The sequence below is a fragment of the Notamacropus eugenii genome, chromosome 5 (assembly GCF_028372415.1).
Source record: "Notamacropus eugenii isolate mMacEug1 chromosome 5, mMacEug1.pri_v2, whole genome shotgun sequence".
In the NCBI taxonomy this organism is placed as follows: Eukaryota; Metazoa; Chordata; class Mammalia; order Diprotodontia; family Macropodidae; genus Notamacropus; species Notamacropus eugenii.
In genome coordinates this window covers 406157306-406180616 of record NC_092876.1, presented here as the reverse complement: position 1 = coordinate 406180616, position 23311 = coordinate 406157306, and the positions used below count along the sequence as shown (strand labels likewise).

Genomic DNA, 23311 nt, shown 5'->3' with positions numbered 1-23311 from the left:
AGCACAATCATATTTATATGACCCCATGACCCTGATCTGGTCTGAAAGATTTCCATAGGGTAAACCTACATGATAGATTTAAATAAACAGTAAGTGTGAATGAATAGGGAAGTTGAATAGTGAGTGGTCTATTGGACTGGGGTAGGGAAGGAACCCAGAGAGATGGAAAGGAAGTATAGAGTCAATTCTGAATAACAATTTAGTTTTTGCTGGCTTTTATATAGTATAAGTCTTACATTTGTAGTTTATGATGAAATGCAGTTTGTGAGATTTTTGTTGCTTATTCTGCTAAAATCATTCCCCCAACAAACTCTGAGGATGAACATTAGAAAAATGAGATACAATTGGCAATGGAATGAGACCGTTTAATGTAGGTGATATCTGAAACACTTAAAAATGACTAAGAAGTAAAACCTATTACTGACTTATTTTCTTTTGGCAATTTTTGGCCAACTTGGTCATCTATTAGTGCCACTGTGAGGACCTAAGGCCCTATCATAGAGTATATTACATGAGCTAGTTTAGAAAGATAGAATCTAAATACTGACTTAAAAATAAGGAACCCTGCCCCACCTCTAATGAATTCTTGAGTTTGAGATACCAGACTTAAAACCAGATAAAACCAATAGCCAGGCTACCAGAAGCATAGCACTTGTTAACAATAAAAAAGATGATTGTTATTGTTTAACAACTTCATTTAATAAGATGATGAAATAGATAGATGAATCCAAATAAAGACACAGGAACAGAGAAAGAGACAGAACAGAAAAACCCCTTTCTTTTAAATTCACCATCTTCCCTCTTTCTTCAGCATAATTTTTCCTGATTTGTTGGATTTCATAAGGTCTTGAAATAGCCCTTGCAAAGCAGTTCTATGACATGATGTGTCTTCACAGTATAGATGTTAACATATAACACCTTTACCAGAGACAAGAATTTGACCTAGTGTAGTCATGGGCAAAATTATACCAAAAAATAAGGCTGGGACTCAGTTTGCACTTTAAAAACAAACAAACTGAAATCTCTGGCAGGGAAGGAGACCAAATCTCATAACTAGAAAGCTTAGCACTAATTCTATACCTGTAAGCATGTTGGTCACAGTATACCAGAAGGAAGTTTTATTAATAAGGAAAGAAGAATAAAAGGACATCATATCTTTTCTCAAGTGAATTATAATAGTACCTCAAAAACCAACACTGAGTCTTTTCTAGTGTCATTCCATTGTAAGGTTTCCTCTCATTCTAGGGTCTTTTCTACTACAAATTTCTGTTACTCTTTCAGATTATTTTACTAGGGATTCTTTGCTACCCTTCTGACAACTCCTAATCTGTGTAACACTTTTTCTTTTTAATAACCTCAACTGTAAATGTATGGTTCATTTGTTCATTCATTCCACAAGCATTTATTAAATGTTTTATTCCAGATATTGTAGTAGGTGCTGGACTGTGATCGTCTCATCATGTATACCTTAGGGTGCCTTTTTAAAAAAAGTTTTTTAAAATTAAATTTTATTTTTTCAATTATCAAACATTTATTTTTTATCCTCACTTTTACACCCTCCAGTGAAAGGAAAAATCAAACCCTTGCAACAAATACTCATAATAAAGCAAAACAAATCCCCACATTAGCTAGGTTAAAAAATGTGTTTCTTTCTGAATATTAGTCCATATCTTCTACCTCAGGAGGTGAGTAGCCTTTGGATCCTCTGGATTCATGGTTGATCTCTGTGTTGAATAAGAGTTCTTAAGTCTTTCAAAACTGTTTGTTTTTACACTGTTGTTGTTATAGAATAAAAATTCTGTTCTGGTTATGCTCACTTCATTCAACACTAGTTCTTGAGTCTTTTTATGCTTCTTTGAAACCATCTTTCATCACTTCTAATGGAACAGCTGAATTATATTAATATATCATGTTTTGTTAATTGAGAAGCACTCCCTAAGTTTCCAATTTTTTGCCAGTACAAAAAGATCTGCTATAAATATTTTAGTACACATAGGCTGTTTTCCTATTTCTTTGATCTCTTTGGTAGTTTTGGCCTAGTAGTAGTATCACTGGATCAAGGCATATCCCTTTAGTGTCTTCTTGTAAAAGAAAACATTTTCTCCCTGACATCTTATTGCAGTCATTAGATAATCTACTGTTAACTATAGATATTCTTGCCACTGATCATGATAGGGAGAGTTGGAGAGACTTCTAGATTTAGTTGTATATGACCCCAAAATAGGGCATCAGACTAGGGATTTTCTTTTTGCTATGACTGGCTGAAACAGAATCATCTTAGTGTCACTTTTGGGGTAGCATACTAGGATGTAGTAAAACACTGAAATATTATAAGATATGAATGAGACTTCAACAAAATCCTGCAAGTACTCTCTGAAACTTATGATTTTCTGAAGTATAACAGTTCCCAACAGAATGTCATATACAGGTGTCCAATAAAAGTTTGAAATAGAATCTGGATCTTTTGCAGAAAACCTACATAGAATAAATTAGATAAGACAAGGAAGGGGGGTGCTTCAGAAAGAGACAAATATAGCTGAAAAAATGCTACAAAAAAGACACCATAAGGAAGTTCTGTTTCTATTTGTTTTTTGCCTTATGTTCTAAATTCTGAAATCAACAGAGCCCCTAGGATTTCTTGCCCTTTCCTTCTGCAGATTTTTTTTTCTTTTCTAACTTATTTTTTGTTCTTTCCTCATCGTTAACTACTTCAAGGGATTGTGGTACAGCTCAAATGAGACGTTTGGAAAGTTCTTGGTAAGCTGTAAAGTACCATGTCAATGTCAGATATTATTAGGTAAGTTATTGTTTTCTGAGTTACAGAAAACAAATGTGTTCTCATTAAGAGAAATGGCGGGGGAGGGGAGGGAGGACGAAAAAATAGAAACAGATCAGTCAGATACTCTAATGATGACAACTGTTAAACCTTTCATTAGCTAGCTTGAGCCAAACATTGTAACAATGGAACTGACTGGGCAATGGTTGTTTTTGTCTTTGTATACCCACCACGTAGTACGGTGTAACTTAGTTAAGTATAATGTTTGTTGAAATTTAGGAACACTGTAGAAAAGACCCCTGGGCTGTATCAGTCTTCAAGGTAATTTATTAAAACTGCAAAACCAAGCCTAGGATAGTAGTGACCTAGTGTAAGGCATGGGCAAAATTACACAGAAAATGTTTGGGACTCAGTTTGCCCTTTAAGAACAAACAAACAGAAATCTCTGGCAGGGAGGGAGACCAAATCTCTAGGACAGTAGGGGGAAGAAAAAAAGGGATAAAGGGTCAGAGAATATGAAACAGGTCCATTTGAGAACATGAGTTAGTCACTGGAGCTCAGCTCGGGGCTATTTATAATCCCCAGCCATAAGGTGAGCACGGTTGTAGGATGGGAAGAGTAAGATTCCGTTCCTTCCTCACCTCACATCCTCCTGTTTTACAACTAAGACACTTTAGAAAAATCACTTCATCTCTCTGGGGATCCCTCAGTTTCCACTTTTGTAAAGAAAGCCGTGTGGGATCATTAGATGATCTCAGCCCTCTCCAACTCTGACATTGTGGGAGGCTATTTAGGATATGTTTCCTGTGGAAGCAGAGATGGGGATGGGGGCATCAAAGCCAGATGTGCCTAGGGATGCTGAGGATGGAGGATGGGAGATGCCCAAGGTGAGTTCCTCTTTCCGTAGGACAAGCCAGTAGCGGTGCTGAGTACCACATAATCAACCAATCCTCGCAAGCTTCAGCTCTCTCAGTGACAGGTTAAAAAAAAAAACCCAAAAAGAAAGAAAAGAAGCGGAGGGGGGTGGAAAATCTCACGAGAGCCATCTCACCCGCGAGACGGCACACCTGAGTGACAAACAGGCGGGCCAGTGACAGGGGCAGTTTGGAGGGTCTTGGGCTCGGGACTGGTCCGAGGCGTACAGTCTGACGTGCCAATGGGGAGGCGGACGCGGGGAGGGGGCGGGATGGAGTGGGGGAGAACCGTCTCTGGGGGTGTTTCAGCGGAGGGGGAGGAGTCTGGAGAAGAGGCGGGGCGGGATGGGATGTGTGCGCTGGAAGGAGGGAGGGAGGAACCTTAGTGGGCCCGGGCTGCAGCAGCAGCAGCAGCAGCAGCAGCAGCAGCAGCAGCAGCAGCAGCCTGAGCTGGAACAGCGGCCGCCGCAGCTGGAGAAGCGGAGCGCCTGGGGCTGGTAAGCCAGACTCGACGAGCCGGGGAGGGCGCGAGGGGGCTGCGTTGCTAGGGTCGCGCGTGGGGGCAGCGGACGGGACTGGAGGCTGGGTGCGGTGGCCCCCGGTAGCGGCGGCGGAGGCGGCAGGTTCACCTGCGGCTTGCCGGCGCCCGGCCACCTCCCCGCCTCCCTCCGAGCCCGCAGCTTGGGACCTCTGGGAGCGAGCGCCCCGACTTGGGCAGCTGCGTGGAGGGTCGGGGCAGAGGCTCGTCGTCGTGGTCGGAGTCTTCCTGCCAGCCCCTCGCCCCGGGAGGGGGGGCGGCCGCCGCTGCTGCGCCTCGGCTCCGCGGGCTCGCTCTGGTTAGTCCTGCCTGGCGTCGGCCCTGGGCGGCCGCGCAGGGCGCGGAGCGAGGGAGCCGCGGGCTCTGGGGCTGCCGCGGGCCCCGAGGGCTCTCCCGGGCTCCCTGGTCCCTTCGCGGACTGGCCGCTTGGCTGCCTCTGCCTTAGGGGAAGGGGAGTCTGGGGGCGGGAGCTCTGGGTCCCTTCTCCCGTCGTAAAGGACGGAATTTTGACAGGCTGACTCTGGTTCCCCTTGGGGGAGAGGGACGCGGGGAGGGGGGACCCCGAGGGGAACTTTTCACAGGGAATCTCGTGCCGAGCTTAAACTTGGGCGCCCCGCGGGCTCCCCTGGGTTTTTCTCTAAACCCGTCCCTTGGCCCCGACGGTGATTTGCGGGCGGCAGTTATCGCTGCCTTCGGTCTCACCCTGTCTCTGACCTTCCTCTCCCTCTCCCCCTTTCCTTCTCCCCTCCTCTTCCTCTTCTCTGTTCTCCCTGTCGTCTTTATTTCTTTGCCCTCCCTCTTCCCTTTTCCCTCCCTTCCCTTCTCTCTCTACCCTCTTCTCCGCTTCTCTTTCCCTTTCTTCCTTTTCTGTCTTCTCCCTCTACTCTCATCTCTTTCAGTTCTCACTATCTTCTCCTTCCCTTCTCCCTTTCCTCTTTTCCCTCTGCTCCCCTTTTCTCCTCTTCCCTCTCCCTTCACCTTTTCCTCTTCTTCCGTCTTCCTCTCATGTTTCTCTCTCTCCTCTTTCCCCCTCTTTTCTTTTTCTGTCCCCTTCCCTTTTTTCCCCCTGTATCCTGCTCTCTCTCTCCTTTGCTTCTCCCTCCTCTCTTTTCTGCCCTCTCCTCTTCTTCTTCCTTTCCTCCCCCTTTCCTTTCTTTCTCTTTCTCTCTTATATGTTCTTTCTTCTTTTCTTCCTCTTCTCTATATCCCCTTTTCCCTTTCTTTTTCTCTTTTTCCCTTTCCTTCTTCCTCTCCTCCCCCTTTCCCTCTTTCCCTCTTCTATCTTCTCCCTTTCCTGTCTTCTCCATCTTGTCTTTTCTTTCTGTCTTTGCTCTCTCCTACTTCTTTTCCTCCCTCTCTTCTCTTCTTCCTCTCCTGACTTCTCCCTCCTTTTTTCAGTCCTCTCTCCCTCTCTTTCCTTCCTTCCTCCCCCCCTCCCTCCCTCCCTATTTCTCCTCTTTCTTTTTAGCACTCCCTGCTTTCCTCTTCTCTTTCTCTCATTCCCTTTTCCTTTACTGTTTGTGCCCTCATTTTCTATGGTTTGAGGACAGTTCATTTGTCGTTGGGTGAAGACCAAAGACCCTGCTAGATGATATTGCTTTTTCTTTCCCTCTGGCCTCTCTTTCTCAGTAAAAAAAAAAAAAGAACCTTTTGTAACAAATTTGCATAGTCAATCAAAAGTAATTACTTCATTGGCCATGTTCAAAAAATAAATCTACGTCTTGTTCTGAACTTGAGTAGTTCCGCTGCATCAGCCACCTTTGAGAATCCTGGTTGCTTCATTGCATCCATAAATTTTCATTTCAGTTATTTGTTTTTACATTGTTGTTGTATAAATTGCTCATTTTACTCTGCATCAGTTCATACAAGTTCTCCCAGGTTTCTCTGAAATTATTCATTTCTTACACCTCCATAATATTCTATTACATTCATATACCATCATTTGCCCATCACTTCCCCAGTTGATTCACACCCCCTTAATTACCAGCCCCTTGTCACTGCAAAAATAGCTGAGACATACACATACTCACTTTTCTCCATTCTTAGATTTATTTGGATTATAGGACTAGTAGTATTGCTGGGTCAAAGTATGCACAGTTTAGTGACTTTTTAGGCAGAGTTCAAAATTGCTTTCCAGAATGGTTGGACAGATTGCTTTCTTTTCTTCCAAATTATTTGAAGTCAGGTGAGATGATGAATTGAAAAAGACATAACCTCTAGGTTCTATGCTAATTCCCTCCATAGAAGATTCAGCATATGCTTCAGAGGGGGAGAAGTGCCACTTTACAATTTTTTTAATTAAATTTTTTTCAGTTAAGCATTTTTTTCCTCTCCCTCCCCAAAATGAGCCAAAACAAACAACTCTTGTAACAACAATGTATAGTCAAGCAGAACAAATACCCTTTTTGGTTGCCCATGTCAACTGTTTAAAAAAAAACCATCTTAAACATCTGAGGGTATAATTATCTAATGAATTATAACTATTAGCTACCTTGTTATTTTAAAGTGAATCAGGTAACATTAAGAGATTCTATAGTAGTATAGGATGATTGAGGAGTATCTATCTAGTTTCTTCGGTGCTTTCATTTTAGGAAGGCAGGGATTCCCACTGAGCAAGAGTCAAGGAGGTTCCATTCTGTTTCATAGGACCTAATAATTAAGAAGATATCTGAAAAAAAGTCTGCACCTGCTCTGTTTTTGCATGATGGGGTAAGGATGGGGAGATGAAACAGGGAACAGAGATTCGCGGCCTGATTTAGTTCTCTTGGTATATGAAAACAGAAGCAACATGTTTGACAGAGGGCTTTATGAGGCTTTGGTTAAGTCTGTCTTAGGAGAGATGAAGTATGTGGTTTTTTTCTCTAATTGTTTTTTGAATCTCTGAAACACTGGTAGAGCCTTGGTGAGTATCCTGGCACTGGGGACAGCTGGGGCACATTTGATGTGTAGGAATCTTTGCAAGATTCCAAGTGACCTAGGGGAATTGGCTGTCTTCCTAAGTAGGACCTAGGGAAGTAGCCTATACTGTTTGCATTTTTTGAATCTTGCATCAGTTCAATTGCTACCTTTTAGACTAGGGGGAGAGAAACCGTTTCAGATCCTTTCCTCCCTCCCCTTCCCAAATCCTTTAGTGCTTGCTCCCCTTTGTATTTACTTATCTGTGTACTTGTTTTATTATTCATGTAATAGACTATAAACTCTTGGAGGGTAGGAACTCTGCTGTTTTGTTTATTTTTTTAACCTTGGCATCTTTAGTACCTAGCACAGTGTCTTGCACATAGTTGGCATGTAATTCAGTTGTTTTCAGTCTTATCTGACTCTTCACAACTCTGTTCGGGGTTTTCTTGGCAAAGACGCAGGAGTGATTTGCCATTTCCTTCTCCAGTTCATTTTATAGATGAGGAAACTGAGGGAAACAAGGTGAAGTGACTTGGCACACAGCTAGTAAGTGTCTGAGGTCAGATTTGAACTCAGAAAGATGAGTCTTCCCGACTCTAGCCTGGCTCTCTATCCACTTTGCCATCTAGCTGTCCCATCTAATAAATATTTAGTGATTTGAATTGAAAGAACACTGGATTTGGAGTCAGGGAACCTGGATCCAAACTTTATCTTTGCCAGTTATATGATCTTGAACAAGTGATTTCACATCTCTGAATCTTGGTTTCCTCAGATATAAGAAATATACTTTTGTCACCAACTTATTTGTTATATATTATACAGAATTCACTAGAATTATTATCCACTAGGAGTTTGTAGCCTGAAGGCAATATAGATGTACATGCACAAATTTTCTTTTCAAGTCAACAAATATTAAACATCTACTATGTACAAAGTTATTACTGTATATTATACTGAGATAAAAAGTTTAAGAATGGAATACTTTTTTTTGCTACCTAAATTAATTATAAAATAAATATGAAGAAAGACACTATCTGCATCCAAATAACTGATAAATATAAGTGTGTATAAAATTATATATATATATGTGCATATATGTATACACACACACCTATTTGTATCTAATGGTAGCCATCTCTAGGGTGGGAGTGAGGGAAGAAAAAAAGAAATTTACATAATAATTTTGCTGTATATTTGAAAGGAATAGACAGTTGTACATAGTAGATTTGCAGTTTCATGTGCAATCATCTTTTTTATTGTACTGTTATAAAAATGCTTGTTTTATTCCATAAATTAAAAATGAAAGAAAAAAGGAATGTTTTCTCTCATGGAACATAGAGTCTAGTAGGAAGATAAACTCAGAACCATAATTGATATAAATACATTTGAGAAGTACAGAATAAGATGCTAAATGACATTTAAGGGAAAAGATCATAAATTTAAAGCTTGAAGGGCTACCTTACAGACCATGAGTTCAGCCTTCTCATTCATTTTACAGGTGGCATAACTGAGGCATAGAGAGATTAAGTGACTTGCCCAGGGTTACACAACTGCAAAGCATCTGAAGAATTTACCAGGTTTTCCTATTTGAAAGTCTAGTGTCCTAAGCTACCACACCATACTACCTTTTGCAAAGTCATTAACACCTTCCCATTGCCTCAGTTCCCTAAGAGATTGCAAAAAATGTTAGAGCCTTTGCACTCCAAAAAGAGAATAATTTGAGTTGGGCTTTCTAGGATAGATGTAAGAGTTCAGCAGGCAAAAGGTGAATGAAGACTATACTAGGCATAAGAAAATATATTAAAAGGCATGAGATCTCAGGGTTGGTGGTAGGGAGGATCTTCTTAACCCAGTCTGACAACCATTGATTAAATGCCTGCCGATGTACCAAAAACTAATGGAAATACACAAATAAATGAAAAAAATGGAAAATGGCACCTGCCTCCAAGGAGTTTACCTTCAATTTGGAAAATATATAAGCAGGTGGTGGCATAATACAGTGTTAAACTTGAAATTTAGAAAGAGTATTCAAATCTGCTTTAGACATAATAGCTCTGTGTCCGTGCATAAGTCTCACCCTTTCTTAGGTTTAGTTTTCTCCTCTGAAAATGGTGATAATGGCATCTGTCTTATAGAATTGGTGAGATAACACTTTGCAAATATTAAAGCCCTATTAAATAATAGCTTTTACCAAATAATTGCAGGAAAAAAGGAAGTATAATCCTACTTGGCTGGAGTTGGCATTGAGTGGAAATGGGAAATGTAGGATGATGTCGTATTGTGGAGGCCTTGTATTTTCATTGTTTTATGTTTTTAAAAGGTCTTTTATAAGGAAACATTTTGTTAAATGAATAACCAAGTATAAATTTTATTCTTTACTTTTGATTGAATAAATGATCTGATGATAGTTCTGATAATCACTGTATAATTGAGGTGTGGGGTTTATATTGATATCATATTAGAAAATCCAACACCTAGGGAATGCAATTCAATTCCAAAATTTGTATCTTTAGTCAAAGATTAATATTGTGATCCTAAAGCCAACTTAATTTGTCTTCTTGCGTTGTTATATTTTCCAATATAAAATATTTTTTTGAAGGGGTGAAATTGAATTTTTAAAACATTCATGTAGAATTACATGGAAATTTGCATTGGAGATTTCATTTTTGTTCCTTCAGTTCTTTCAGACAGTTCTGAAGTATTTTTCTAGTTATCCAAATGCTCAGAGCCTCATATACATATATAGCACTTGCTATGCACCATGTTCAGAGGTGCTCTAATACATTAATTACACAAGAGCCCTTAAAGAATTGCTAACTAAAGACAGCTAATTAAAAAATTTAAGCTAATCCATAGCTTAAGAGTTTAGAGACCCTGGTCTTTGGGTAACATGTGACAAATATTCCTTAGATCAATTTAAATAACATTTATTTTTTGTGGTGATAGTATAGAGGTTCATTGTTAGCTTGTTACTAAGAGGAAGTAGTAATTTGCTATTCACATATGATGTTAATAAATGATTAAAATTTTACTAATCTATACTTCTTTAAACTTTTATGTTATCCATTACTTTAAAAAAAAACTTAACGTTTTGGACTTCTGTTCCTCTGGCAATCAAATGCTATTAGCAGGACCTTGCCAGGTATTACAGGCAAAGGTATAGTGTCTAATTAAATAGCGCCAAAATCTGCCAAGTGTGATGAAGTAGGTAGAATGCAGGACTTTAGAGGCAGGGAGACTTGAATTCAAATCTTGCCTGAGACTCTTTACCACTTGTGTGACCCTGGACAAGTTACTTAACCTCTGTATGCCTCAGTTTCCCCATTTGTCAAATGGGCATAATCGTAGGACTTACCCCACTGGGTTGTTATGAGGATAAAATTAGTTAACATATAGAGTGCTTTACAAACCTTAAAGTACTATGTTAATACGAGCTATTGTTATTACTACTACTATTGTTATTAACACTGTGATTGCCTATAGAATTCACTTAGGATAAGTGATTAAACATCATTAATTTGTATTCATTGAATGTAAGTGATAATAATGTGTGATATCAGTGGTCATATGAGTAAAAGTTCTAAAATAGTTTTCCTTCCAGGTTTTCAGGGTCTTCAGTGAGGAATTTCCCAACAAGGATTTAATAAATCTAAAGATTGCTTTATTTGTTACACCCAGTAGTTAATGTGGTTTAAGAGGTTTGCCTGTGATCTACTTAAAGCTTGTTTTTTTAGATGTATTTTTTTACTTTTAGTATTACGTAAACATTATACATACTTGAAACATTTTTGAAAGCAATTTCTAGTAAAAGACCTTCCATCTTGATAGATTAATGTTTCCAATTATTATTGAATGTCTGCATGAATAAGATAAAGGATTCTTGTCTCTTTATTACCCATAACATCCTTCAGACAAGGAGGGGACAGAAGATGCAAGATAGCAACAGGGTCTTTATTTATTTATTTAATTGATTTGTTTTCAGTTTTAAGGCTTTGTTTTTATACTAGGCTTTCCAGTGTTGGAACTAGAAATAAAATTTCATAGTTCCATCTGGCTTTTTTAATCATCCCCATTAAATGATATTTACTGAATACTTATTATATGGAAAATGTATTAAACATTTTGGAAAGTTTAAAGGAACACTGTATTTGAAGCTAGTTTATGTGTGCATTGTTAGCTGTAGAAATTAAAATGATCCCAATTATGCAAAATGTGTTACTGAACATTTGCTATAATTTATGCAAGAATAATTTGCAACCATATAGCACAACATAAATATAAAACATTTATTTATTTTTATTTGTATTATTCTTTCAAGGTAGAAATGCTTTTGAAATCGATAACTGGGTATTCTTAATGGTGAATCTTTATAAAGTAAAAGAAATTCTGGACAACTTTCAGTTTTGTGGAGTAGCTAAGCTAAGGTTTTACTCCTAGGAAACCTTAAGTCATTTTGTGAGATACATTACTTACTTAGTGCCACTGGAGTGATATTTGATATATTGCTGAAGTACATTCTATAGCACCTATGGAATATCTAATTCACTCCAAAGGGGATTAGATTGCTTGGATTGATGGTTAACTATGAGTAGCTTATGTAAAATATAGAAATGCTCATTTCATTATTAACTTTCTTTTTCCTATCAGAAATAAATGCCATTAAAAAATTGTAACTTTAGTAACTATCAGCAAAACATAAAGCTATAACCCTTATATTAATTAAAATTTGCATATTAGTTAAGAGAGGTTTTTTTTGCAATTAAAAAAATTATTTTTGTCCCAAATTTTCTCCCTCCTTCGCTTCCCTCTTCCATCAAGAAGGCAAGAAGCATGATACCCATTATACAAGCATTTTTACATGTTAGCCATGTTGAGAAAGAGAAAAAATAAAAATAAAGTGAAAGAAAATATGCTTCAATCTGTATTCAGAGTTTATTAGTTCTCTCTGCAAGCGAATAGCATTTTTCATCATGAGTCCTTTGAAATTGTCTTGGATCATTGTCTTGATCAGAGTAACTAAGTCTTTCACATTCAATCATCATTATAATACTGCTGTTACTGTGTATAATGTTCTTCTGGTTCTCACTTCACTTTATATCAGTTCATATAAGTCTAAACAGGTTTTTCTGACCCTGCCTCCCTCCTCTCAATTTCTTACAGTATAAATAGTATTCTATGACATTCACATACCGCAATGTGTTAAGCCATTCCCCAATTGATGAGCATTCTATACATTTTTGATTCTTTGCTACTACGAAAAAAACCCCAACTTCTCTGAATACTTTTTGTGCTTAAGGGTCCTTTTTCTTTTCCTTTAATCTCTTTGAAATACAGATCTAGGAGTAGTATTGCTGGGTCCATGTTTTGCACAGTTTGATAGTCTTTTGGACATAGTTTCAAATTGGTCTCTAAAAGATTGGGTCACTTTGCAACTCCACCATTGGTATACCTATTTTTTCCATATTTTCTTCACCATTTATCATTTTCCTTTTCTGTCATGTTAGCCAATATGATGCGAGTAAGGTGGTACTTCAGAGTTGTTTTAATTTGCATTTCTCTAATCAGAAGTGATTTAGAGCATTCTTTCATGTGACTTGATAGTTTTGATTTCTTTTTCTGAAAACTACCTGTTCATATCCTTTGACCATTTATCAATTGAGGAATGGCTTTTACTTTTATAAATTTTGGCTAAGTTCCCTATATATTTGAGAAATGAGAAATTTATCAGAGAATCTTATAAAAAATGTTTTTTCCCTCTAGTTTTTTGCTTTCCCTCTAATCTTGGCTCCATTGGTTTTGTTTGTGCAAAAACTTTTAAACTTAATATAATCAAAATTCCATTTTACCTCTGGTAGTCTTGTCTATCCCTTGTTTGGCTCTGAACTCTGCCCCTATCAATAGATCCTTAATATTTTCCCATACTTCCCTAATTTGCTTATGATTTCACCTTTTGTGTCTAAATCATATACCCATTGAGCTTATCCTTATCCAGTGTGAGTTACTGGTCTGTCTGTAGTTTCTGTTATGTTGCTTTTCCCAGCAGTTTTTGTCAAATAGTCTCAATAGCTTGGACGTTTTAGTTTATCAAATATCTAGGTTATTATGGTCATTTATTTCTGTATAATGTGTGTGTAATCTATTCCATTGATCAGCCATTGTATTTCTATCCAGTACCAGACTGTTCTGATGATTACTCGTTTGTACAGTAGTTTGAGATTTGGTACTGCTAGGATGCTTTCCTTCTCTTTTTTTTTTTTTCATTGATTTCCTTGATGTTCCTGACCTTTCGTTACTACAGATGGATTTTGTTATTTTTTTCTCACTTTATTAAATGTCTTTGGTTGTTCGATTGATATGGCACTGAATAAATAAATTAGTTTAGGATAGTATTATCATTTTTCTTATATTGCCTTGGTCTACCCATAAGGAATTAATAGTTTTCCATCTCTTTAGCTCTGTATTTGTATGAGAAGTTTTTTGTAATTATGTTCATATAATTCCTGTCTGTGTCTTGGCAGGTAGACTTCCAAATATTTTGTGCTGCAGTTATTTTAAATGGAAATTCTCTTTCTATCTCTTCCTGCTGGATACACACGCTCTAATACACACACACACACACACATTTCTAGTACAGTATTGAACAGTAATAATGGACATCCTTGATGGATCAGGATCATTCCTGATCTTGTTGGAAAGGCTTCTAGTTTATCCCCATTTTAGATAATGCTTGGTGTTTTTTTGTTGTTTAGTCATTCAATCTTTTCTGACTTTTTGCAACCCTAAGGACTCAATGCTTGATTTTCGATAGATACTACTTATCATTTTTTTAAAAAAGCTTTATCTATTTCTATGCTTTATAGTGTTTTAAGTAGGAATGGGTGTTTTATTTTTATCAAAGCTTTTTCTGCAGCTATTGTTGTAATAATAAGATTTGTATTTTTTTTGTTCTTACTATGATCAGTTATACTTACAGTTTCCTGGCATTCCTGATATAAATCTAACCAGATCATGGTGTATGATCCTTTTGATGTATTACTGTAGTCTCCTTGCTAGTATTTTATTTGACATTTTTGCATTAAAATTCACTAGGGAAATTGGCCTGTAGTTTTTCTTTCTCTATTTTTGCTGTCCCTGTTTTAGGTATTAAAACAATATTTGTGTTATAAAAGAGTTTAATAATATTCCTTCTTTACTTATTTTTCCAAACAGTTTATATAATATTGGAATTAATTATTCTTTAAGTGTTGGTAGAATTCATTTGTAAATCAGTCTGATCCACAGTATTTTTCTTTAGGGAACTCAATTATAACTTGTTCAGTTTCTTTTTTCTAAGATAGGGTAATTTAAGTATTCTAATTCCTCTTCTGTCAATCTTATCAATTTATGTTTCTGTAAATATTCATCCATTTCATTTAGGTTGTCAGTTTTATTGGAATATTGTTGGGAAAAATAGTTCTTAATAATTACTTTAGTGTCATCTTCATTAATTGTGTATTCATCCTTTTCATTTTTGAGACTGGTAATTTGGTTTTCTAATTTCTTTTTTAAAAATCTAATTAGTCAGTAGTTTATTAATTTTACTGTTTTCCGTAAAACCAACTCCCAGTTTTATTTATCAGTCAATTTTTTACTTTGAATTTTATTAATCTCTCTTTTGATTTTTCAGCATTTCCATGTTAGAGCTTAATTGGGAATTTTTAACTTGTTCTTTTTCTAATTTTTTTTTATTCACATGTCCTGTTGGTTGATCTGCTTTCTCTCTTTTATTCATGTAAATATTTAGGGATAAAAATCTTCCTGTTTGCATCCCACAAATTTTGATATGTTGTATTGTTGTCATTTCCTCTAATAAATTATTGTTTCTAAAATTTGTTCTTTGACCCACTTGTTCTTTAAGATTAGATTCATTTCCTATTAATTTTAATCTGTGCTTTCATTGCCCTTAATTGAATATGATTTTTATTGTACTATAGCCTGAAAAGGGTGCATTTAGCATTTCTGCTCTTCTGTATTTATTTGTGAGATTTTTATGCCCTAATACTTGGTCAGTTTTTGTGAACGTGCCATGTACAATAGAGAAAAAGTTATTTTTTTCTATTCTCATTCGTTATGCTGCAGAGATCTATCATAGGTAACTTTTCTAAAATTTTATTCCCTTGTCATTCTTTCTCATTTATTTTATGTTTAGATTTATCTAGTTCTGAGAGAGGGAAGTTGAGGTTCCCCACTGGTATTACTGCCTGTTTCCTTTTATAACTTATTTAACTCTTTTTATTTTTACTAGTTATAAAACTTTTAAAAAATTAACTCATTTTGGGGGGTTAAATTTTAAGTTCTAAATGGTCTCCTGCCTTCCTTCCTTTCTTCCCTCTCCACCCCATACCACAAAAGGCTACCATTTGACAAAGATTTATAAATATATGTAAAACCATACTGTTTGTACTTCTGTTTACCAGTTCTGTCTCTGGAGGTGGATAGTATTTTCCTTCATACATCCTTTATATTTCTTTTGAGTATTTATAGTTCCCCGAATACCATGGTTGTTCACAATTATTCTTCCAACAACATTGCTGTTACTGTATACAATGTTCTCTTGGTTTTGCTCACTTCACTTTTCATTATTTCATGCAAGTCTTTACATGGTTTTCTAAAATTGACCAGCTCATCATTTCTTATAGCACAGTAATGCTCCATCACATTCACATACCTCAACTTATTCAGCCATTCCCCAAATGATGGGCATCCCCTTAATTTCCAGTTCTTTGTCACCACAAAGAGAGTTCATTGGTATAGATATTTTAGATAGATAGGATCTTTTCCTTTTACCCTTATCATTTTAAGAAACAAAACTTTCTTCATTGAAAAACTGCCTGTTCATATCCTTTGAACCTTTATCATTTAGGAATGACTCATTTTCTTTTAAATTTGACAAAGTTCTCTACATATTTGAGATGAGACCTTTATCTGAGAAACTGACTATAATTTTCCCCTCAGTTTTTGGCTTTCCTTCTAATCTTGGCTACATTGGTTTATTTGTACAAAACCTTTTAATTTAATGTAATAAAAAATTTTTTATTTTACATCTCACAGTGCTAACTTTTGTTTATAAATTCTTCTACACATAAGTTTGATAGGTCATATGATCCATATTCTAGTTTTCTTGTATCTCCCTTCTTTATATCTAGGTCATGTATCTATTTTTTTGACCTATCTTGGTGAAGGGTGGAAGATATTGTTCTATACCCAATTTCTGCTAGACCACTTCCCAGTTTTCCCAACAATTTTTTTTTTACCAAAAGTGTATTCTTATCCCAAAAGCTTAAATCTTTATATTTGTCAGATACAAGATTATTATAACCATTTAGTATGTATATTATATGTCACCTTTGTTCCATTGATCCACCTTTCTATTTCTTAGCCAGTACCAGACAGTGAAGTGACTTAGCCAAGCTCACAGGACTGGTAAATGTGGCATAATTCAGACTCAGATCTTCTTGATTTGCCAAAATCTAGCACTTTGCTCTTTACCTAACTTTGACAAAATATTCTTTTTTATGTCTCCTGTTATTCTTTGAACATGTCCTATTTTTAAATTTATAATTATATTTTTGTTGTTTTTACATAAAGTCAGTTTGTATATCCTGATTCTACATTTTTCACTTTCATCACCTACTATGTGTAAGACATTATTAGTCAAGAAATTATTAAACACCTACTATATGCTAGTTACTGTGTGCTGGGGCTACAGATAAAAAGACAAAAAGTTAGTCTTGGATAGATGCAACATGTATGCATAGGCAAATACAAACTGCATGCAACGTTAAATTAGAAGAAAGGGAGAGCACTAATAACTGAAGGGGGTCAGGAAAAGCCTCCTGTAGGAAATGTAGTATCTGGGTTGTACCCAGAATTTTATCCCTTTTTGGCATTCCTTCTCAAGCACATAAATCACTGTGTAAGCTGTTAGATACAAGGCAGTTAATATTGGAGAGGAGGAGAAGTACAGGCTTTGGAGTCAATGCTGTGTTTATTTGAATATTTGTTATCAAATGCTGTGTTTCATGTTAAATATGAGATTGACATTCTCTGCATTGGCTATTTAATAATGATGAATGATGGTCTCATTAAGTATTGGTAACTAGATAACTAGAATATAATGACTTGAATATTAGTGTAAGCCTAAAGAAAACCCAAGTAGCAATTTTGAATACTGTTGCTGGTAGACTGATAATTGCAGGCCTGTTTTTTTGGTTTGGTTTTAGTTTACCATCAGATTTTAGTGTCTTTTCTAAATATTATAATCTTTGCTTTCATATGTAGAGAGTTGTATTACTGCTATTTGTAAGAGATTCTAACTGATGCTTAAGTGTACTTGAAGAGTTGAGAGGAGGGGACAGTATGGTGTAGAGCAGTGATATCGAACTAAATAATACATAAGGATCTCTGCTTCCACTTATTGACTCCGAAAACCACATATGAATATTATTTAGATTTTATTGAATTTTATTGAACATTTCCTAATTACATCTTAATTTAGTTCTGCCTATTTGGGAGCAGGTTGGTTTTTTGACACCACTTGTGTAGGGGAAAGTGTTGTAGACTTATCAAGAAATACCTTTGTTCAGATCTTGCCCCCTGCTAGTTGGGCAATTTATATGACCTTTCTGAATCTCATTTTTCTCATCTGTAAAATGGTAACAGCAATGCTGCTTCTACTTTTTTTGTTCAATTTTCAATTTTTTCCAGTTACATGTAAAAACAATTTTTGACTGTCCTTTTTCAGAAAAAAATGTTTTTCCCCAAGTGCATATAAAAGCAGTTTTTCACATTCTTTTAAAAAATTTTGAGTTCGGGGGGTGGAGCCAAGATGGCAGAGTAACAGCACAGACTTTCTAGAGGGCTCCCACCAAGCCTAGCCAAATACCTGTATAAAAAATGGCTCTAAACAAATTCTGGAGCTGCAGAACCCACAGAATGATGGAGTGAAGCAAATCTCCAGCCCAAGATAGCCTGGAAGGTTGCCAGGAAGTGTCTATCATGCCATGCTGGGAGCAGAATGCGGTCCAGTGTAGGCCATGAGTGCACAGAAGGGACCTGAGCAGTCCTTGGGGAGACTGAATCTCTCACACGTGTGGTGGTTTCCAGACTCCATGACCCCAGAACGCTGAGGATAAATTGGAAGGTCAGTGGAAAAAGTCTATGGGACTAGTGCAGGAGAGTGGAGTAGTCAATCTCCAGCCCCAAAGTGGCAGAAGGGGTTGGGGCGGAGGAACCTGTAGCAGCTACAGCTATAGCAGGGACAATGTGGTCGCTCTTTCTGGAGCTCTGGGCCCACAGATTGTGGGGGGATCAAGCGGCTGACAGTACACCTCCCCAACCCCACTGGAAGCAGAGAACTACTTTGACAAAGACCTCAAAAGTCAAGTAAATGGCTGGAGAAATGAGCAAAAACCAGAAAAAGAATCAGACTATGGAGTCTTACTTTGGTGACAAGGAAGACCAAAACATGCAAACAAAAGAAAACAAAGTCAAAACTCCTTCATCCAAAACCTCCAAGAAAAATATGAATTGGTCTCAGGCCATGGAAGAGCTCAAAAAGGATTTTGAAAATCAAGTAGGAGAAGTAGAGCAAAAATTGGGAAGAGAAATGAGAGTGATGCAAGAAAATCATGAAAAAATGAGTCAACTGCTTGCTAAAGGATACCCCCCAAAAAATGCTAAAGAAAATGACACTTTAAAAAATAGACTAACCCACGTGGCAAAAGAGATCCAAAAAGTCAATGAGGAGAAGAATGCCCTAAAAACAGAATGGGCCAGATGGAAAAAGAAGGTCCAAAAGCTCTCTGAAGAGAATAATTCCTTATAAATTAGAATGGAGCAGATGGAAGCTAATGACTTTATGAAAAATTAAGAAATTATAAAAGAAAACCAAAGGAATGAAAAAATAGCAATGTGAAATTTCTCATTGGTAAAACAACTGACCTGGAAAATAGATCCAGGAGAGACAATTTAAAATTTATTGGACGACCTGAAAGCCATGATAAAAAAAAAAAAAAAGCCTAGACATCATCTTTCATGAAATTGTCAAGGAAAACTACCCTTATATTCTAGAACTAGAGGGCAAAATAAATATTGAAAGAATCCACCAATCACCTGCTGAAAGAGATCCTCCCCCAAAAAGCTCCTAGGAATGTTGTAGCAAAATTCCAGAATTCCCAGGTCAGGGAGAAAATATTGCAAGCAGCCAGAAAGAAACAATTTGAGTATTGTGGAAATGCAATCAGGATAACACACAAGATCCAGCAGCTTCTACATTAAGGGATCTAAGGGCTTGGAATATGATATTCCAGAAGTCAGAGGAACTAGGATTAAAGCCAAGAATCACCTACACACCAAAACTGAATATAATACTTCAGGGGGAAAAATGGTCTTTCAGTGAAATGGAGGACTTTCAAGAATTCTTGATGAAAACACCAGAACTGAATAGAAAATTTGACTTTCAAACACAAGAATTAAGAGAAGTATGAAAAGGTAAACAGGAAAGAGAAATCATAAGGGACTTACTAAAGTTGAACTATTTACATTCCTACATGGAAAGATAATATTTGTAACTCTTGAGACTTTTCTCAGTACTAGGGTAGTTGGAGGGATCATACACATATAGACAGAGGGCACAGGGTGAGTTGAATAGGAAGGGATGATAATCTAAAAAATAGAATTAAAGGGTGAGAGAGGAATATATTGGAAGAAGAAAGGGAGCAAAGGAATGGGACAAATTATCTCTCATAAAAGAGGCAAGAAAAAACTTTTTCAATGGACCAGGAAACGGGAGAAATGAGAGGGAAAAAGTGAAGCTTGTTCTCATTACATTTGGCTTAAGGAGGGAAACATGCACACTCAATTTCATATGAAAATCTCTCATACACTACAGGAAAGTAGGGGAGAAAGGGATAAGTGGGGTGTAGGGGGATGATAGAAGGGAGGGCAAGTGGGAAGAGGGGGTAATTAGAAGTAAACACTTTTGGGGAGAGACAAGATCTAAAGAGAGAATAGAATAAAGGGGTTGGCAAGATAGGAAGGAGGGAAATAATCTTTCACAATATGACTTTTATGGAAGTCTTTTGCGTAATTACACATGTATAACCTATATTGAATTTCTTGCCTTCTCAGTGGGGATGGGTGGGGAGGGAGGAAGGGAGAGAAGTTGGAACTCAAGAGTTTTAGGAATGAATGTTGAGAATTGTTTTTGCATGCAATTGGGAAATAAGGAATACAGATAATGGGGTATAGAAATCTATCTTGCCCTGTAAGAAAATAGAAAAAATGGAAATAAGGGAAGGGAGGGATGTGATAGAAGGGAGGGCAGAGTGGAGGAAGGGGTAATCAGAATGCATGGTGTCTTGGGGTGGGGGGTAGGAGAGAAATGGGGAGAAAATTTGGAACTCAAAATCTTGTGGAAATGAATGTTGAAAACTAAAAATAAATTAATTTTTAAAAAAGGCAAAAAAATAAAGAAGGTGAGAAAATTATGCTTCAATCTGCACCCAGACTTCATCAGTTTTCTCTCTGGAGGTGGATAGCATTTTTCATAAGTCCTTCAGAATTTTCTGGTATTGATCAGAGTTGATAAGTTGATCATCATTAAAATATTGCTCTTACTGGGAAAAAAATGTTTTTGAGTTCCAAATTCTCTCCCTCCCTCTCTCCTCTTTCCCTTCTCTGAGATGATAAGCAATTTGATACAGGGTATACATGTGCAATTATATAAAGCATTTTTCATATTAGTAATGTGAAAGAAAATATAGACAACCATCACCGCCACCAAAAAGAAAAAAATAATAAAGGGGAAAAAAAGTATGTTTCAACCTTCATTCAGAGTCCATTAATTTTTTCTCTGGAAATAGATGGCATTTTTCATGATGAGTCCCGAATTGTCTTGGAGCAATGTATTGCAGAGAATAGCGAAGTCATTCACAGTTGATCATCACATAGTGTTATTATTGTGGACACTGTTTTCTTGGTTCTGCTTATGCCACTTTGCATCAATTCATGTAAATCTTTACAGGTTTTTCTGAAATCATTCTGCTCATCATTTATTACAACTCAGTAATATTCCATCATAGTCATTTACCACAACTTTTGCAGTCATTCCCAAATGATGGATATCCCCTCAATTTCTAATTCTTTGCCTCCAGAAAAAGAGCTGCTGTATTTTTGTATATATAGGTCCTTTTTTCTTTTTCTTTTTTTAAAATCTCTTTGGAATGCAAATCTATTGCAGAATCAAAGAATATGTCAAGTTTGATAGCCCTTTCGACATAGTTCCAAATTGCTGTGCAAAATGGTTAGAGCAGTTCACAACTCTACCAACAGTGCATTCGTGTCCCAGTTTTCCCACATTCCCTCCAATTTTTGTCAGTTTTTTTGTTATAATAGCCAATATGATAGATGTGAGGCAGTACCTAAGAGTTGTTTCAATTTGCATTTCTCTGATCAATAGTCATTTAGAACATTTTTTATATGACTAAATGGACAACTTTGATTTCTTTGTCTGAAAACTGCCTATTTGTATCCTTTGACCATATCAGTTGGAGAATGCATTGTATTATAAATTTAACTCAGCTCTGTATATATTTGAGAGACAAGGCCTTTATCAGAGAGATTTTCTGTAAAACTTTTCCCTTAGCTTTCTGCTTTCCTTCTAATCTTGGCTACATTGGTTTTATTTGTACAAACCATTTTTCTTTTATATCCCATAATACCCTTAATCTCTTGTTTGGGCATAAATTCTTCCATTATTCATAAATCTGAAGGTAAACTATTCCATGCTGTCCTGATTTGCTTATGGTATCACCCTTTATGTCTAAATAAATCATTACCCATTTTGACATGGTCTTGCTATAGGCTATAAGATGTTGTTCTACACCTTGTTTCTGTCAAACTATGTTCCAGTTTTCCCAGAATTTTTGTCAAATAGTGAGTTTTTGTCTCAGAAGCCTAGATTTCTGCATTTATCAAACACTAGATTACTGTGCTTATTTGTTACTTTGTATTTATGTACCAAAATTTTTCAATTCATCCACTATTCTGTTTCTTAGCCACTGCCATATTGTTTTGATGATTACCACTTTGTAATACAGTTTGAGATCTGGTATGGCTAGGCCACCTTCCTTCACATGTTTTTCATTGATGCCTTGATATTCTTGACCTTTTGTTCTTCCAAGTGAATTTTGTTATTTTTCTATCTCTACAAAATACTCTTTTTTGTAGTTTCATTGATATGGCACTGAGTAAGTAAAATAATTTAGGTGGAATTGTCATTTTTATTATATTGACACAGCCTGCTTACAAACAATTAATACTTTTCCAATTCTGATTCAGATTTGACTTTATTTGTGTGAAAAATGTTTTGTATTTGTGTTCCTGTAGTTCCTGGGTTTGTCTTGGCAGGCTAGATTCCCTATTGTTTTATATTGTCTGCACCTATTTTAAATGGAATTTCTTTTTCTATCTCTTGTTGGGTTTTGTTGATAATATATAAAAATGCTTATGATTTATATGGGTTTATTTTATATCCTGCAGCTTTCCCACAGTTGTTAATTATTTTAACTAGTTTTTAGGAGCTTCTCTAGGATTCTCCAAGTATGCTATCATGTCATCTTCAAAGAGTGATGTTTTTGTTTTCTCATTGCCTATTCTAATTCCTTAAATTTCTTTTTCTTTTATTTGTAAAGCTAACATTTCTAGTACAATATTGAATAATAGTGGTGATTATGGGCATCCTTGCTTCACCTCTAATTTTACTGGATAATTACCCCTATTACTGATCATGCTTACTGATTGTTTTCGACTAATTAACATAGTCTAAAACAATGTTAATTCTAATACTATTGCGGAAGCTACAACATTTGTGTCATAAGGGAATTTGATAGGATTCATTCTTTGCCTGTTTTTCCAGAAAGTTTATAAACTATTAGAATTAATGGTTCTTTATATGTTTGATAGAATTCACTTATGAATTCATTTGGTCCTGAGAATTTTTTCTTAGGGAATTCATTGATAATTTGTTCATTTTCTTTTTCTAAGATAGTGTTATTTAAATATTTTGTTTCCTTTTCTGTTAATCTGGACAATTTACATTGTAGTAAATACTTTCCATTTCACTTAGATTGATAGATTTATTGA

The 23311-nt window shown here is 36.3% G+C and overlaps 1 protein-coding gene across 2 annotated transcripts in view; it reads left to right on the top strand.

Annotated features, from left to right (window-relative positions):
• The first annotated feature begins 4037 nt into the window (after positions 1-4037).
• MGAT4A (alpha-1,3-mannosyl-glycoprotein 4-beta-N-acetylglucosaminyltransferase A) overlaps positions 4038-23311 on the top strand; it is a 151948-nt gene continuing 132674 nt past the window's right edge. For both annotated transcript variants that reach the window (XM_072614605.1, XM_072614607.1), the window contains exon 1: positions 4038-4187. The gene's annotated coding sequence lies outside the window, so the exon portion shown is untranslated. The remainder of the gene's footprint in view (positions 4188-23311) is intronic.